We start from the raw sequence: 19,477 nt of genomic DNA on the forward strand, positions 1-19,477 counted from the left end.
TATGTATATTCAGGTGCACTGAGAGCAGCTTCCAGATGACAATGGGAGACAGCACATCACAGCCCAGTATGATGAGACTTAACAATGACATACAATGACTGGCATGTCGTGTCTACAAACATACATATACAGCTGGCAAATCTAAGACCTGGTCACACAGCAGGTCATTAGGTTCGCTCAATTAAATCTGAACTTTGTCATAACATTGCAGTTTATCATAGCAGAGAGGTGGGGACCTGCCCAAGGTCTTACAAAGAGGACAATACGAGGGAAAATACTTATATGCTCCTTGGTTAATACCAAATCCTCTATTCAATAATACGTGTGATGCACGTGACATGCCATTGGAGGAGAATTTGGATATGGAATTTATCATAAAATTCTGGCTTTCAGATGACCTGTACATCGATCATGTCACTCTGCTATGCTATACAATGATAACATTTAACACCATTAAGGGTTGTGCACATTTAATGAATAGAAGACTGATAATCATTTGATCTAAAGATATAAGTTAGCCCTGTATGAATTCCAATCATCTATTCTATTCTATTAAAAATATTTATACAGCGCACTATCACCTTCGGTTTCTTGGCGCTCTTGATAAAGATAGCGGTGATCCAGGAAGGGGGAATTAATCATATGCTGCTTGAAAGAGCAGAGTTTTTAGGAGAGTACGGAAGCTATCGTACTTAGGGCAGAGACGGAGAGAGAGGGGTAGGGAGTTCCAAGTAGCGGGAGCCAGAACAGAGAAGCTCAGGCCTCCATGCCTTTTTCTTTTAAATCTGGGGACCTCGAGAAGATTCAAAGATGCTGAGCGTAGAGCTCTGGCAGGAATATGACGGGATAAGGCTGATGAAATGAACTTAGGGGCTGCGTCCTCTAGGGCCTTAAAGGTGGTACATGCCAGCTTGAAGATGCACCGTTTTGAGACAGGGAGCCAATGCAGACTGCGGAGTAGGGGGGTGACGTGCTGGTGTCTGGGCTGGCAGAAAATCAAGCGGGCAGCTTGGTTCTGCACCAACTGAAGTCGATGAAGGTGACATGCGGGAATTCCTGCGTACAAGATGTTGGCGTAGTCAAGCCTGGAGGTGATGAGAGCAATGACTACTTGGGTCAGGGCTTCTTTGTTCAGAAACCTGCTGATCTTGCGAATTCGCCTGAGATGGAAAAAGCAAGCAGAAGTTACCGCGTTGATGTGGGGTCTCATAGAAAGATCTTGGGAGATGGTCACCCCCAGGCTTTTGACAGAGCTCACGGGAATTGGTGCCGTCCCCAGAGATGTAGGCCAAAAGGAGGCGTTCCATGGGTGATTGGGGCCACCCACCAAGACGAGCTTAGTCTTGGTGGGGTTTAACTTTAAGTGGCTGTGGTACATCCACTCAGCTATGGTTAGCATAGTGGACTGGAAGTTGGTGCAAGAAGAGGGGAGGGAATCGACAGGGAAAATTAACTGCAGATCATCAGCGTAGTTGTAAATTGTGACCGGGAAGTTACGGAGAGTGGCTAGCAGTGGTTGGAGATATAAATTAAAAAGAAGAGAAGATAGTGCCGAGCCTTGTGGGACACCACAGTGAAGGGGAGAATAGGGCGCAGAGAAGGTGGAAAGGTGGACGGACTGTGAGCATTGGTGGAGGAAGGATTTAAGCCAGTCAAGGGCCACTCCTTGGATACCGGCGTTGAAGACACGGTCGATCAAGATGGTGTGATCGACCGTGTCGAATGCCGCCGAGAGATCCAATAGGACAAGGGCTTGAGCGATGTTCTTGTCAGCTCCTTTCCTGAGGGTGTCCATGACTGCCACTATGACCGCCTCGGTGGAATGGAGGGGTCTAAATCCAGCTTGTTGAGGGTCTAGAAACGATGATTGTTCTATGAAGGAGCTCAGGCAGCGGGTCACATAAGTTTCCAGAATCTTGCCTAAGTAGGGGAGGAGGGAAATAGGTCTATAACTGCTGAGTATGGTAGGGTCTGCATTAGGTTTCTTCAGAATTGGTAAAACGGCAGCTTGCTTGTCACTCTCGGACACACGTTTTTCTGACATTTGAAGTTCACCCTTAATTTGTCATGGCATACACAAACTATTAGGCGATACCATTAGCGAATTAATGAGCCAAAACAACTGTCTAGCTATCCTGGGAGATTATAATGTGTGGGTGGCCTAATCTAAATGACCAGTCACAAGACATTGTTTTCTAGTATTGGGGCATTACATTTCAGCTCGCAGTTGTTCTGACTCATGAATAAGATCATATGTGGGGCATGATCTTTTGCAATCAGAATTCTATGTCAGGACTGGAGGAGAGGATTATGCCTTCTTTCTTCACTTTATTCCATCAGCAGCATGAAAGGTTAACAAAGACTACGTTTCCCATGAACCATAGGGAAAAAGTAGTAAAGAAAACAACATGGTAACATCCAATCAGGAACAAGTATCAGTGTCCAATCAGGGACTGTTAAGTCCAACATAGTCCCTAGATAAGTGCTTTTCAGTTTTTTTTACTGTCGAGTGCTTGACTGCGTTATTCTGTGCTACTTCTGGTTTATGATATTTATGCTGTTTTCTCGCAGTGTGTACTGTATTTATCGCGCTTCTCAAGCGTTTCGGTGTGGGGGGTGTTAACACCCGCTTTGTTTTGGTTTTCAAGCGTTGGCGCTTTGATGCAGTGCAGGTTTCCCCCTTGGGGGTAGCGTTGTTTTTGAGTGTTCGTTTGTACTTTGTTTTGAGAGGCGCCACGGGGTCAAGGTTTTCCTCATCCTTACGTGGCACGTTGCTGGCTTCGGCTCTGAGGACCTCCCACCGCTAGGGGACGCGGGAGGCAGTCTACGGCACGTCGCAGTGTTTGATCTCTTCTGGGATTCAAACACTGTGCGCGTGCGTTTGCAGTGCCCCGGTCTGAGAACGCCCGTGTGCTGGGTCCGTAGAGACGGATACATTACCGCGAGCTGCTGCATTAGTTACTATGCTACGCTCTTTTTCGCCGTGATCGAGAAGTAAGGGGTTTTCAGAGTCGCTATTCCTTTTGGTTATACGCCTCGCTAGAGGTCAGGTATCTGCCTGTACAGGCTTAACAAGGGGACAAGGTCCAGACCGGCGACCACTTCTCAGGAACTGGGGGTGAAGTTTCCTTGCATTTCTCTTTCGCCAGCAGTTGTCCCCTGGGGTTTGAACCATGTGTAATTGTGGTATTGGTATTCCGTCCACAAAGTAGGCTGACACCCGGCCTTTCATTGCTTAAGGCCTTGCTCCTGGCCTAGTGAGTTGCCACTTTAATATCCTGTTCCTTTTGTTGTTGTTTTCTCTGTTGGGGCCATGGAATATTATGATGAGTTCCAAGTGGAGGAGGACCCCCTTGCAGATATGCCCTGGGGGATGCCTTTTACGAGGCTGTAGATTCTTCTATATACCAGGCTATCTTCCCTCTGGAGGACAGGCTTTCAATGCAAATCAATGAGGCGTTTGCATGCTTGGAGCAACGCATGGGGACTCCCACCACGATGGCAGCCCCTCCTGACCCCACTTCTGATGGCTCCCTGCCAGCCAAGTGGCTCCTGGTTCCTGGGGTGCATTAGGACGCTTTTGAGAGTTTGCAGCAGGCTTTTCTTGTTAGTCAGGCAGTACAGACGGCTCTGGTCCCTCCACCCCCCCCGGGTCCCTCACCTCAGTATACTGACCCGGAGGCGACGGTGATCCTGACTCTGACCCAGACCCTTCACGGCCTTGGCTCTCATCTCGCCCTATTGTTCCCCCGCTGACCACCTCTGACATGTTAGATCCTAATGATATTATCAACCCCCGCTCTTCGGAGTGGGTCCCGGGTGAGAAAGTGGCCTCATATGTGGCAGAACACATCCGCCGGCCCTTGGAAAAGGAAGCCCGCAACTGCCTACAGGCGGAGTGCCCCGCCCTTCCTTGGAGGGGAAGGTAGCCCTCACCCCTGAGATTGACCCCAGAATGTACACCTTCCTCCAAAAAATGTATTTTTGATCCTAAAAAAGGGATTGATATGTCCTGGAGAGCTTGTCAGAACAAGCTCCTGGACGCCCTCGGGCCAGCTACTAAAATTCTAGATATGGCCGAGAAAGCCAAGTCATTTTCCTGGGCAATGCGAATTGTGCCCTCTCCACAGAGCGCCGCAGGTCCCTCCTTATAAAGATCGATCCCAAGTAAGGGACCTGGCGGATTCTGAGGCAGGAGCCGTGGCTCAAGGGGGTCTATTTGGTGAGCCCTTTGTGAAGGAGCTCGGCAAATTTGTGAATACCTTCACGTCCCTAGACAGGGCTCAGTCTACTATTAGGAAAGTTATTCCCCGTGTTTTTCCCGGGGCCGCCCGGCCGGTCGAGGTCAACAGCAGGGTAACCAGAGAGGCTCTGGTCAGTATCAGGACCAGTGCCACTTCGGGAATTTCTACCCCACTAGAGGACGCAGGGCCAAAGGAAAAGGATTCCGAGGAGGATCCACTGCCTCAAACTCTGGTGAGTGTTCACCTTTCTTCCCCACTAAAGCTAAGGGGGCGGCTGGCAAGTTGTTACCAGGCTTGGTTGTCTCTCACACACGTTGCATGGGTTCTCCAAACAGTGCAAGGGTTTCATATAGAGTTCATGGGATCCCCAGTTCAACGCACCAAACACCGTCCCATCAGCGCCAGTGGACAAGACAGACGGTGGCAAGAGGCCGGTCATGAATCTAAGCGAGTTCAACAAATCGCTAGTGTGCCGCCATTTCAAAATGGAAGTAATTCATCTCCTTCGGGATGTTCTTTGTCCCCATGACTGGATGGTCCGTCTGGACCTAAAGGATGCCCTACTTGGTGATTCCAATTTTTTCCCCGCACAGGCGGTTTCTTCAGTTTGCCTGGGGACACGGGGTTTACGAGTTCACTTCCCTCCCGTTCCGCCTTTCTTCGGCACCCTGGTGCTTCACCAAGGTTCTCAAGCCGATGGTGGAGTTTTTGAGAGCACGAGGGGTCAGGATGATCGTGTATTTGGACGATTTCTTTTTGATGGCCTCATGCCCACACCAACTGGAAGCCTAGCTTCAGATGGTAGTGGCTTTCCGTCAGGACCTTGGTTTTGTCATTAATGAGAGGAATTCTCTCTTACAGCCGACCCAGTCGGTTACCTTCTTTGGGTTCATAATCGACTCGACAACATCCACGCTCAGTCTTCCTGCTTGAAATATTTCCAAGATCAGACACAAATTACGTTGTGTTCTTTCCAGACAAAAGGTCTCCCTCCGTCAGCTGACCCGGGTAGTGGGTGTCCTGTTAGCTATCTTCCCAGGTCCGCTTCATTACAGGGCCTTGCAACGCCTCAAAGCGTATTTCCTCCGGAAAGGGTTTTCTTACTCCTACAAGGTGTCCCTGATACCGGAAGTGAATGCCGAGATCCAATGGTGGTTGGACCATATGGAGGCCTGGACTGGCCGGGTGATCTTCGGCTCAGCTCCGGATCTGGTGATCGAGTCAGAAGCCAGCAGACTTGGTTGGGGTGAGAGTTGCGGGGATCTGTTCACAGGAGGGTTGTGGTCTCCCGAAGAACAGAGGTTACACATACTGTCTGGAGCTTTTGGCGGGCTCCTTTGCCGTACGGTGTTGGACGAGAGACTTGGTGCAGTCGTGTGGTCTGCTGAAGATGGAAACATCTCTGCAGTCCGGTATGTAAACCATTTGGGAGGCACAAGGTCCAAGGTCCTCTCAGACCTGGCAGCAAGTTTCTGGCAGTATTGCCTGGACAGCCAGATATCGGTCACGGCTGAGTACCTTCTGAGTCGGGACAAATTAGAAGCGGATTTCCAATCGCGCCACTTACGGGGTGCCAGCCTGTGGAAGCTGGACCGGTCCATCTTCGCGATTTTGAACGACCACTGGTGGCCCTTCTTAACGGATCTGTTTGCATCCCGATTGTGCCATCAGACACCTCGGTTCTTCAGTTGGAGGCCGGATCCCTTGGCAGCAGCCATGGACACCTTTCTCCAGGACTGGAGTCTGGAACGGGGATACGCATTTCCCCCATTTGCGATGATCACGTGATCTTCGGCTCAGATTTGCAGGCAGACGGTGGATCTGGTACTGATTACCCCACTTTGGAGGTCGCAAGTTTGGTTTCCAGTTCTTCTGGGACGTTTTTTGGGATTTTCCAATCCTACTCCCCCAATATCCCACTCTTCTCATGAATCCAGAGGGGAATCCTCACACGCTGGTGTTAGTGGGTTTTCTGTTTCTCATGGCGTGGCAGATTTCCGGGGCAGATGGGAAACCTCAGCGGCTGAGAGCCTCATTTCCAAGGCTTGGGCGGCAGTACAGTCAAGAGATACAAGTCTGCGTGGAGCAGATGGGCCTGTTGGTGTCTGCGACAGGGTTACAATCCCTTGGTCGTAGACATTGTTCATGTCGTGAATTTTTTGGCACAGCTTGCTTCAGATGAGTTGGCTTATCGGCCAATCAAAACTTTCAGGTCCGCTATTTCATTGGGTCATGTACCGGTTAGTGCAACGCATATAGGCGAGCACCCCCTACTTTGCAAGCTGCTTCGGGGTGTGAGGTTTTCCTTTCTTCTCGAACCACGCTACTCCGCCCTTTGGGACGTGAAGCAGGTTCTCAACCTTTTTCTTTCCGGGCAGCCTAACAGGTTTTCTCTCTAGGAAGGAGCTTTCTGCAAAGTTGGCTATGCTCCTCTGTCTAGTTTCTTGCAGGCGGGTCTCGGATGTCTGGGCCCTGAATATCTCCAGAAGGATGTTCACCCCTGAGGGGGTCACCTTCACTCTACTGCGTTGCACTAAACGCCATACCAGGGTAATTTCATACCCAGCGTTTCCTGACTCGCCGAAATTATGCGTTGCTAGATGTCTCAAGGAGTATGAAGAAATGACGGAGGAGTTCCGTCCCTCCGGGGAAAGTAAACTCCTCAGTGTGCTCCGGAAACCCTTCACAGCGGTTTCCTCACCCACGATCGCCAGATGGGTTCGTTGGGTGATGCAAGAAGCTGGAATAAGTCTTCGGGACTTTGGAGCGAATTCTGCTGGAGGAGCTATGCCCTCGAAGGTGTTTGGCTTGGGCGCATGTCTGGAGGATATCCTTTACGCTGCTGATTGGTCTTCAGACTCTACCTTTAAGAGGTTCTGCTTTAAGCCAGTACTGAATATGGCTCAGCTGGTTGTGGGCAAGCTTTAAATAAGCATAATCCTCGACTCCAGTCCTGACATAGAATTAAAAATTTCCTAGCTAACGAAACGGAAAGTTTCAATTCTATTAAGGACTTGGAGGCGAGTATTATCCCACCCTTTGCTCCAGAAGGAGATCCCTCCCTGTACTGCAGTAAGTATCTGTTTTTAAGTTGTGGTTGGGCCACTTGGCTGTGTTGTGTGATCTGCTTTGCTCTGTAAAAGAGGTTAGCTGTGTTTACCTTGGGTAATGTGTCCCAGTTATTTGCAGGTTCTGACGCCCTGAAACAGGATGTCTGAAGAGTGCGGAACAGCTGTCGTCGCGCTCCGAAAGAGGAAGAGGGGACACTAGCAAGGGACTATGTTGGACTTAACAGCCCCTGATTGGACACTGATACTTGTTCCTGATTAGATGTTACCATGTTGTTTTCTTTACTACTTTTTGCCTATGGTTCATGGGAAACGTAGTCTTTGTTTATCTTCATGCTGTTAATACAATAAAGTGAAGAAAGAAGGCATAATCCTGGCCTCCAAGTCCTTAATAGAATTGAAACTTTCCGTTACGTTAGCTAGGACATTTTTCATTCCATTACAGTTGTAGGAACCAAAGCGCCTGCATGGGATGATCACCACGCAATGCATCTTTCACTTACTCTACCCTTGGTTAATAAAGGTGCTCATTGGATACAATCTATACAAATGGTTCGACCATGGAAGAAGTCCTCTCCACAAGGTATTGTAAATCTCCTTCAAGATTCCAAACTGAACCGCCGTCATGATATTGCTAGCAAAATGCCTTAATGTAACAAAGGTACATGTAATAGTTGTTAGGCTACGACTTTTGGCACTGAAACTCCATCAGCTTCATTTACCAATAATGCTTTACACTTGTCCCGGATTTTCTCCTCTGTGGTTTCTTTGGCCAGGAATCAGAAACGCCAATCAGAATGTACAGCACTATAGTATTGCAAAAGGGAGCTAGATTTGAAATGTGCTAAACTGTGGAAGCCATTCACCAAGAGAAACCCTCAGATTTTAAATCCCGTACTCACCCCAGGTGCATTCTTGGACAAGGCCCAGTATCAGACTCAAAAGACAACTTTAAAAGAAAACATGGTACAAGAGAAATAAGAGAGCCCTAGGCAAAGGCACATTAGCCTTCAGAACCCCTAATTGGGAGCTTGCCTGTTGTCGGTCATCGCAGGACAGTATAGAGCAAGGAACCCTAAAAAAAGGCCCTGGGGTAAGACATTGGCACTGGACACAGTGGGACACACTGATGTGAAAGATTACAAATAGGCAAGGAATGCTAGGGTTAGGCCTCATGGAATTATTGACTACAAGAATCTTCAACAAAAAACAAAATCAACATCATGAAAAAGGTCTCAGACACTAAGCACGCAAGAGGTAGGCATACGGCTCTCCGAACACAAATGCACACAGGAACTTGGGTTCTGGAAGTCAGCTGTTTTGGTGAGATATAAGGGAAGGGATGGTACATATGGGTGGTGTGGATCGTGCACATGTGCCTCCTAAAAATTATTTTTGTGCTGGGCAAACATTATCTTGATAACAATGCATCGTACCTTTGACATTCCATTAGTCAGAATAAAGTACAAGACATGCTTCTGTTTTTCTGCAATGCACAAAACATTCTAAAGCTTTTGAACACAATTGCACATTTAGGTTCTTAATGCCTGACATTATAGTAAAATTTCAATTATTACCCAATATCTGACTATATCAGAATATATGGAATACTATCCACCAAAATTGGACAGCTGTTTTGTAAGTATAAACTGATGAATCGTGTATGGGTTAGGTGTCTAGATGGACCAGGGATTTGCAGTGTCCAGTATGGATACAGCTAATGTGATCCATGTGTTCGCATTACCCCTAAAATAACTGAGGTAATTAAGACGGAAACAAATCACAACTAACATCTACACTAGTAGATTCTCCATTCGTTTCTAACATGCCTAAGTTATCTTTGTGTCAGGGTACGAGCCATCGTACCCGGGCACAAAGCTGACTTGTGGAAACCTTGTACATAAAAATCACACTGTCACTTAGGTTTAGGTTCCAGTTTCAATTGGGACACTATGCACAAATGTACTTTTCAATAGAATTGGAACAATGTACAATATATATAACTTTTTGTCTCCCTTGAAAATGTATAAAGTCTTTTATACTGAATCACTGGTCTTGGTGGTTCAATCACCCTCTGACATTAGTTAAACACTCTGTATCGCGATTGTGAATTTTATTACAAGTATAGGTTATATTATTCCACAGGAACCATTCACACAAGCAGAAGCTTTTTCAGATGCTTGTTGAGGTGAAGCCTGGGCTCATACGGAGGATTACTATTAAGTCTTCTCCTTCCTTTTGCCTCATTTCCCCATGGGAGCTATTTGGGTAAAGGTTTCAGGCATGAAGGAGCTGCTTTAGATTTAATGGCATACCCAAAAACGCAGTTAAATTTACTGGGGACTGAGGTTTCTACTCCAAAATTACACAAGAGACTTGAAACCTAGTGGTGATTCCAACTTACATTCCTTCACTCCCCCTACTCTCCACACCAACCTTTCCTTACTTGGACTTACTCTTTGGGGGAATAAGAGTAAATAAGTCAGGGCTAGGATCATGTGATGTCTTTTTAATTCTATTGGGGGAACTTATATGTTTGTATACATGAACCTGTAATATGCAATGTGTTACCCAAATAAAGTGTTTAAATCCTAAATTTGTCTCCAAGGTCCAAACTCAATGTAAAAACAGGTGACCGGTTGTACGGAAGTTTACTTGAAAAGTTTTGCATCTTTGCCATGAATGCAGCCTGCTACATTCTGATGGAGTCATTAAAGTAATTGCTCCATTTTCATTATTCATCGCACTTTAGGTTGAGCCTGGGGAGAGCATGCGCTGTTCTGCGAGGCATGCTGTATTCAGTATATGGGCTTTAAACACGCCCAGCACTTTTGGTTGGTTGGTTGGCCTGCCCTTCAAAATTCATTTATTCTGGTTGGTCAATAGTGTCCATATGTCCTGTGTTTAGGTGCGTGGTTCCCTCCCAGTGAAAATAAATGATTGTTTCTTCTGGTTGGCCAGCTCTGGCCATCTGTTGCCTCCTAGCTTGCACCCCCTCCCACCCTCCCTCCCTCCCTCCCGTCATTCCTGCCATCACTTAATCTCCCCAGTGCAGTCCCCACACCACCACCTCCCATTGTCATTGCTCAATTGTTTCTTTTTGTTGGCCAGCTCTGGCCATCTGTTGCTTCCTCGCTCGCATCCTCCCTCCCGTCATTGCTGCCATCACTTAATCTCCACCTACTATGTTGCTGCTTGTTTACCATAGCGGCCACACTTTTTTCTCAGCAGCACAGCTCTTGCCAGCTCCCCCGCAGGGTCTCCCTTCCCTAGCCCATCTTGTCTCCCCCGCCCATAGCTGGTGATTGGCACCGAGGACTCCGGTATGTGAAGCTCCTACCTTTGTTTGTTTGTAGTTGTTAACTGAAAGCCTATGGGAGCTGCTCGCCAGCTAGCCTCTTATTTCCTGAAGACTTAAGCTGGCTCATGGTTGTGCTACAGACTGCTGTGCTCATACAGCTCATCTCTGTTGGAGAGCTAATTTGTATTATATTCTGCAGCATTTTATAACTTAAACAAGTTTAAATAATTATAATAATGACCAAAATAAACTACCTAGGGTCTACGCTCGTATTTAGACGGTCAGAAAATGTCATAAAAGACATCCACTTATATCAAAACGGAGCCTGCTGGGCTTTATCATATACCATGGAAACTGCACTTTTTTTTTTAACAGCACAGCTCTTATAAGCTCCCCCACCGGGCCTCCCTTCCCTATCCCATCTCGTCTCGTCTCTCCAGCTCACAGCAGGTCATCGGCAACGAGGACTCTGGTATGTGAAGCCCCTCACTTTCATGTGCGGTTGTTTGTAATCTATTACTTTTTAGGTCTAGGCTAGCGTAAGACTGCGCACATGCGCAGTCTCGCTGGCGAGACTTAATGAGATAGAGATATTTTCACTAGCGAGGTTAAGCCCCGCCCCTCTTTTCCATCGGCTGGCGTCACCGTTCATGCTAAACGGTGGCCAACCATTGGAGAAGAGGTCCTAGTGACGTACCTCTTTCTCTTTAAGCACCGTCCTTTTCAGACTGGGTTCCTTGACTTACTGCTGTGGTAAAAGGTTTCTTATCTTCTTTATGGGGCGAAACAGATGGCCCCATAAAGAAGATAAGGAACCTTTTACCACAGCAGTAAGTCGGGGCACCCAGTCTGAAAGGGACAGGGCTAAAAGAGAAATTTCTTTTATGTTAGTATAATCGCGGCACCCCCGCTTTACTTTTAAAATGTTATGAGTAAAGCGGGGGTGCCGCAACTATACTAACATGAAAGAAATAGAAAAAACATCTATTTCTTTTATTTTAGTATAATCGCGGCACCCGCGCTTTACTTATAACATTTTAAAAGTAATGTGCGGTGCCTCGATTATACCAAAATGAAAGAAATAGATGTATTTTCTATTTCTGTCATTTTGGTATAGTTGCAGCACCGGCTCATTACTTTTAAAATGTACTTACTGCTTTATGGGGCGAAACAGATGGCCCCATAAAGAAGATAAGGAACCTTTTACCACAGCAGTAAGTCAGGCACCCAGTATGAAAGGGACGGGGCTAAAAGAGAAATTTCTTTCATGTTAGTATAATCGCGGCACCCGCGCATTACGTTTAAAATGTTATAAGTAAAGTGCGGGTGCCGCAATTATACTAAAATAAAAGAAATAGAAAAAACATCTATTTCTTTTATTTTAGTATAATTGCGCAAAGTTTCAAACACTGCCGGCGCCAAGTTCTCCTTATCCAATGGGTAAAGGAGCTGAGATTTTGGGGGTGGGCCGCCTCCTCCAGCCTCTGCTTCAGTGAATGAAGTGGGAGGTATGCTTCATTCTCAGGCAGTCTGTGGTGCCTGCGCCGCTCCTACACCCCGCCTGCTACGCTCTGGCCTGTGCGCTCCCTTGTCTGCCTGATCCTCTCTCTGCTCTTGGGAGTACATGGCTGCGCTCGTGACCTGATGCAGGACTCCTGAACCACGGGTCCACGACCTTTCTGCAGAAGTCATCTGGTGGACTCTGAAGCCCTGGGACCCACTGACAACTTTTGATGGATGAGTGTTCTTATCTCAAGACCGGTTTGGCTGGCTGGAGACCTGGGGAGCTCTAACCCTGCTGGGAAATACAGAAGTCTGGCAAGTTCCCCCCCGTCCCAGATCGTGATCAGATTTAATTTAATCTGGGAATGAGATCCAAGCCTATCCCGAGAGAGGCCTGAGACCGCCCACCTGTTCGTGTCCCCGAGCTTGGAGGTTCGCGCACGCAGAGGGGTGCATTTCTGGTTCTGCAGACATGTCGCCTGGCCCCAGACTGGGGGGGATGATGGCAATTAGTGGCGATGCTTGGGATTTTGTGCATGGTTGCCTTGTATCGCGTTGGAGGATGCCCCAGCAAATGTACCTGTTCGGGACCAAATGTGGACTGCGATGGGCTGGGCTTGAAGGCAGTGCCCAGGGGCATCCCGCGGAATGCAGAGAGGATGTTAGTACTCACAGGGACGCTCTGTGCATGCTGTCAGGGGCTGTGCAAGGGAAACAACAAAGAGGGGGGTGCAAGTCTGTGTAGAAAGAGGCATGAACCATGTGGAGAGGAGTAGAAACTGTGACGTAGGCAGTGTCATTGGCCCTAGTCAAAGAAAGGAAATGCCCCCCCTTCCCATTGATATTTGAATTATAAAATACATTAATAATCAGGGCTCCATGCGCCCCTCGGCCCCGGCGACACTGCACCTGCTGCACCAATGGAACGACGCCCTTGGGTGGTAATTAAATATATATCAATAAGGATATTTGCCATTAGCTCTTGGAGGCATTTACCAGTTGGGCGGTAAAGCGAAGATTCTTTGTGGTCTGGCAAACGCGTCTATGATTGTTGAATACCTCCGAGAGGGTCTATGACTTCTGGTGATCTTTAAATGGACTGATCCATAAGAGTCTGCCTTTAGTCTGACATTTCGCTTGAAATGCAGATTTGCTTCTACAAATTCCCTGTCACCCAGAGCAGCGCTCGAGGCGTGATTTTGGGCTGATGACGAGCAGATGCAAGGGGGATTGTTCTATCAGGTGGAGGGAAGGGGTAGCGCAGGGCATTCCTTCTGCATGGTACAGGCGTCTCTACCTTTCTTTCTGTTGGTTTTGTCAATTTTTTGTTGCTGTATTGCTCACTTGGATCACTGTCTTGCTGCTGGGAGGAGATGGTTACATGAAGGCATCATTTGTGTCCGTGTTATCAGTTTTGCAGTCGACCCCAGCACCCCTTCCCCGCCCCCTTTCACACACCTGTGTGCAGGACAGGATGATATGCGGAGTCTGGTCTGCTGCCCACAATGCAGAGCGGAGCTAAGCAGTAGGTGTACGCGTCCGGCTGTGGCGCCCCCTCCCAGCCCTAGGGCTGTACAGAGTAAATCCGGTCTGGTGGCCGGAGCAGTGACAGCGCCGCATTCCTACCTTTGTCTGTACATTCCGGTGTCTCGTCGAAGTAGGAAAGCTCGTGCAGCGGGGGTGACGGTCGGCGTTTCACCAGGGGATGCTGGGGTGGAGTCTGGGAACCTCAGTCGCCCACGGGGCCCGCAGGTCAAGGCATAGCCAGGAAGCGTGGGTCCATCCGTAGTAACTTCAAACCATGTAATGCTCACACGTTCTCACCGTCTCCCTGAGTATGCATAACCCCCGACCCTCAGCACGAGGTTGTGTAAGCGTAAATTACGCGTTCCTCTGTGGCCTACTTTTTTGCTGCTCACCAAAAGTTTAATATTATTCAACGATGCTCATGTTGTTGACATTGTGAGAATGAAAAGCCTAGTACAGCCACACCGATCTGAACTGACGGCAATGGGAGAGAAAGGGACGAACACAGGTTTGTGCATTGAATGCTTTAGTCCACTCAACCTTCAGATTCGGCAACGGAAGGCATCTCTTTTTACACTCTGAGGAGATTGTCCAGTTCTGACTATATAGCGGTATCTTTCTTTATTCAATCACTAATGCATTGTAGTATCTTGGTACATAGACTATACAAATAACTCTGGACCTGCAGCAGAAAGTTACAGTAACCCAGAAATCACCCCTAATTTATAATATTTGGAGACTCGAAGCCTCAGAACCGGGTTCGGTTTATACTCCTTAAGCTCAAAAAGCTTTTCCCCGACAGTCTGTGCCATTTACACATTTGGGTAACGAGCGACTATTACCAGTCAGCAGACTCTACTACGCATTGTATCTTCCTCAGGTGGATGAAAGTCTGAACCTGAGAAACTGACACCTTCTATATGCAGTCTGTCACATATCCCCGAAGCAGGCACATTGACACGCTGAGCTACCTTGCCAACGACTGTCAACAGCAGAGATCTCTTAGAGTAAGTGCTTTAAGCAAAAGGCAGGGAGCAGTATTTGTTTAGTTCAATAGTACTAGCGAAAAAAATTCACACTGTGTTGCTAGTGTTCTCGGCATAGGTATGTAAGTGGTCAGTGTAGTTGTATGGCGATGTTTAGGGTAGGATTAGGATACACTTCCAAGGTAAACATGCACTTCAAGGCATGTTTTTACCCTATGGCCACAGGGTTATTAGAAGTGACAGTTTCAGAGCATAAATTGAAAATATTCATGGCGTTCCCACACAAAAATGCCATAAGTAACCCAAGAGACATCAATTGTCACGCACCATGTACTCACAGCCTTTATACACACTGCAATTCAGCCACTAAGTGGACTTCTCACCCTCCTCCCCATTTAACACTAAAGGACAGTAATTAGTGTTAATTGCTGAGAACAAGCCTTGAAAATGCAATAGGTCTCGACTTTAATTAAGTCAACGCCATTTGCTTTGCTATACAGTACCATTAGCAAAGGAACGGGCTTTAACTTAATCAAACGTGAGACCTATTGCATTTTCAATGCGTGTGTGGCTCTGTGTGTGTGTGTGTGTGTGTGGCTGTGTGTGTGTGGCTTGTGTGTGGCTGTGTGTGTGGCTCTATGTGTGTGTATAGCTCTGTGTGTGTGTGTGTGTGTGTGTGGCTCTGTGTGTGTGGCGCTGTGTGTGTGTGTGTGTAGCTCTGTGTGTGTGGCTCAGTTTGCGTGGGCAATTATTTTCTTTTTCTTAGCCGTAGTATGCAAATGTGAATCAGGTGCAAAATCTTAGTTTTTGCATTGTCCGCTTTCTGCCTGCAGTGGACTAGAAAATGAAAAATTGTACGCTGCATTTTTGCAGTGATCCATTGACTGCCACAAAATTACTGCCCAGGCATGCCAACTTGCAGATACATTTCACAATGGGGGGAAGGATCTTATAGGAGATGTGTCTATAAAGGGACAAAATCATAAGCCAATTTCCTTTACGAGACATGAGGGCACAAGGTCACGAAGAGGGGTCGTGGCTTTGGGCTGAGATCTGACCCCCAACATCCCTCCCCCAAAACAAAAGCTTCTGAAGCTACCACTAATGCCCTGGGGAGTATGTAAAAAAAAAATACACATGAAACGCAGCAGCGCCCACCCTCCATATATGAGCTGGAAACCCACAACCCACAACCCACACCTGCAGTGTGAGAGACAGCAGTGTGTATGAGAGACAGCAGTGCGAGAGACAGCATTATGTGTAAGAAAGACAGCAGTGTGTGAGAGAGACAGCAGTGTGAGAGCATATGTGTGTTCTAGGGAGAGACGGCAGTGTGAGAGAGAAAGCAGTGTGAGAGAGACAGCAGTGTGAGAGACATTTTAATTATATTTTGTTTTTTGAACCATAAATAAAATGCATTGTTATTTGCCATGTCAATAGCTCAAACTCGCGTAAATACGTGACCTACTGCATTGCAAATGCAATAGGTCCCGCATTTGCTAGAGATTAAGCTATTGGCATTGTAAATGACAATGCCATTTATTTATTTGTTTTCAAAATGAACACAAATAAAAATGTTGTCATTTACAATGCCAATAGCTCTAACTTTTGCAAATATGAGACAGTTGCATTGAAAATGTTTGCTTTTTCTGTTACCTGAAAGCTTCCTGGAGCTTCTCACCAGGCAGTCTCAAGTTTCCTGGAAGCCTTTCTGATCCTAACTGGATTATTTTATCATAACAAGGATGGTAATCTGCCTCGGTCAATAATGTGCTATGACAAAACAGTTTTTTTAGACATGTATTGTGTCTCGGGCACCCTCCATGTCTCAGCTGCGCTGTGCTGTGTAAATGTAGAGGATGTGGCGTAAAGGTCAGAGCTGCCGACTTTGGCGTTGGGGAACCAGGTTCAAGTCTCGATGTAACTCAACATTTTATGACTCTGGACAAATCACATAATCTCCCCCGGGGCAAACAAAAAGGAATGTGTCCTACTGTAATGTAACTGGTGCTCATGTAAAGCACTCCAATACCTTCGGTTAGAGTTCGCGCTATATAAAATGCAACAAAAAAAGTTCACCGGTGTTGCGCAACCAGGACAAAATTCAGCAGCACCGTAAATATCACTGATGTTATCTGCCACACTTGCGTTAAAGCTGCTGTTTCATAGAGACATTAAGCAGTGTGCCTCTGATACTGCATTGAACAGAAAACAATGCCAGAGCATCATCCTTTAGTAGGTTGCATTAAGGGTGCAATAACTTATGTGTATAATAAAGGTCCCTTTAGAACTCCAGAGGGACAACTAGTAACAGCCTGTGGTACTGCACCCTTTCCTTGTTTCATCGATTTTCTTTTATTACTTATGCTACTGTTCTGTCTTTCCTCTTTCTTTTAAAGCAATACTCGTAACACTGTTTCCTCCATTCTCTTTCCTTCCTATATCTTTAGATAGGTCAAATGATCACTCTACTACAAACAAAAAAACATAACTAACAAATGTTGTTTGCAACTCCAATGGCTCTAACTTTCATAAATACGAGACCGATTGCATTGCAAATGCTTGTTATTATTTACAGCAACTTAATAAGGACTTTAATGGATATTGTGGATACAAATTTGATGAAAAATTATTTGTAAGAAGCCGGCTATCACAGGGGGAACGAGTCCTTCACCACTGTACTAATCTAGTGCATCTTTAGCCAAAAGTGGTGTATTTGCAAAAACATACTTAGCCCCGGTAGAGGACAGCATGTATGTACGCAATACCCACATAACACTAGAGTCTAGAAAGCACTCAGTAAAATTGTAAGAACAATGTAGTATAATAAAAAAAATATGTTTAAAATTAATGAAAACAACACAAATGTCATCAGTCACTCAAAGGTTATAGACTTTTAATAAGCTCACAATGCACTAAATTTCGAGTTCTGGTCTTTAGCCACAATCAGCCACCACTGGGGTCCCCAACTCCTTCCAGGAGCAAAATACAAACCTGCTTCTTGCGCCTTAATAAAGGCCATAGAGCAGAGCAGAACCAGCAACTTTGTGCAGGCTGGCACAGTTCACAATTTCCAAACTCTCTTCAGGGAGCTCCTGCTTTGAGATTCCAAGACGGAGCACAGTCTTCGGTCCTTCTCTATCTACAGCCAGAGCCAGGTCCCAGCTTTTCCAAGGTGTCCTTGTTGTGACACTGAGAACTCTCAAACGTGCTTGAGAGTGGTCTCAGGACACGGACGCACAGCGTAAGTGGATCATTTTAAAACCACTCACTTTCAACAAATTCTCGTCACAGTTCAGTCACTCACTTCCAACTTGCCGTTTGATCAGTTCCACTGAAGAGGTTCTTCCTTTCACTGTTCCAGTCCCTGAGGAGACAGGAGGTCAGCAACGTTCAGATGTTAGATTGCAGTAGGGGCCACTGCACTTTCCTACACAAATGAACAGTAGTTTTTAGGTCTCGACCTCTGCCAATGCGCTTGCGCATTGCAGATGTCGAGACTATTGAGTTGAAACCAGGAAAGCTAAACCAGGCGGATTGCGCCGAGTGCATGTGTGTCCGTGCACGCGCTTTCCATTTGCTTCCCGAGCCGCCTGCCTGCTTCACACTTCAAAGGAATGCGCCCCCCGCAATGCCGAGAGCCAGCGCTTCCCTCCCACTCGCTCACTCCCCTTATCCCCCGACCCCCACCGACTTGTTTTTTTTATTGCCGCGCGGCGTCACATTTACAGCCGCACGCCGCCAATGCTGGTTATAATAATGTTTCACCCAAATTTTATTCTTCGTCCCTTTTTGTCCCTCGATTTACTCTGCCATTTACAGCTGCAGTAATTGTACAATTTAGATCCATATTACTGTGTTATTCTAGACTCGTCCTTCTGGTATGCCATCTCCTGTGGCTTTTACACTTGAGCTTTGTTTGAGTGTATCCGTGACTTGCACTGCCCTCTTGCTCATCCAGATCCTGTCTGGGAGCTCCCCATGTGGCCCAGGTCATGACCTATTTTCCTGCCATGAGCTCGTAGAATTTATCTAAATATTTTTTGCGCATCCATATTCTTTTTCCTTTTTGTCCCCCGACATAGTCTGTTATTTTTGAACCCAGTAATTGGTCTATATTTTCACAATACTGGATCTATTAGGCTAAATCAGTTGTATCAGCGGACTCATGCCGATCGGGTCTTTACCGTGACCATGTCATGTCAGTTTACGGCAACCGTCTGTTACTGGCATTTGCCTTCCGGCCCAGAGTTTACGTAAATGCAGCAGACTGAGCTACTGCACGCCGCTCATTCAGAATGCATAGATTTTCCACGCATCCCACTTGGGGATGCCTATCTTATCGAATCGTCATTAGCTATGGTCAGTTTCGCTACCTTTGCCTTGCAACTGCCACCTTGCTCATGTCTACCCCATTGACAGCACGCCCATTGTTATCGTAGAATTATTTATTATTTTCATATTGATCTCTTATTACACCTTCTTGTTCTGACGTATTATTCATCGTTTTGGGACGATAATTAGCATATTTATGTTTTCCGCCTTCTTCCTCTTCAGACATCGCGCGTTCGATTTGATAACAATTGTGACTCTTTACTAACCTTAGATGAAGGTATCAACTTCATTATCATTGCTTTCGTCCTCTCCGGTAATAGGCTTCTGTCTTCAGGAAATACAAGTTCTCTTGTACTAGTTAGGTCTCTCATAGGACCTCGCTTCCTTTCTAAAGGTACAACTAAGCTCCCTAGTTTGCCTTATTTTTCTGCCCTTATGCCCTCTGATAGACTCGTCTTTTGTGCCTTTCTGCCCCCTGTTAGACTCGTTTTTTGTGCCCTCTGTTAGACTCGT

General features: G+C 46.6%; 1 protein-coding gene across 1 annotated transcript in view; it reads right to left on the minus strand.

The window, feature by feature from the left end:
- The window catches only part of DHX29 (DExH-box helicase 29), a 930,480-nt gene that overhangs the window by 757,126 nt on the left and 153,877 nt on the right, over nucleotides 1–19,477 (minus strand). The window lies entirely within an intron of this gene.

This window comes from Lissotriton vulgaris, chromosome 3_1 (genome assembly GCF_964263255.1).
Source record: "Lissotriton vulgaris chromosome 3_1, aLisVul1.2, whole genome shotgun sequence".
Classification (NCBI taxonomy): Eukaryota; Metazoa; Chordata; class Amphibia; order Caudata; family Salamandridae; genus Lissotriton; species Lissotriton vulgaris.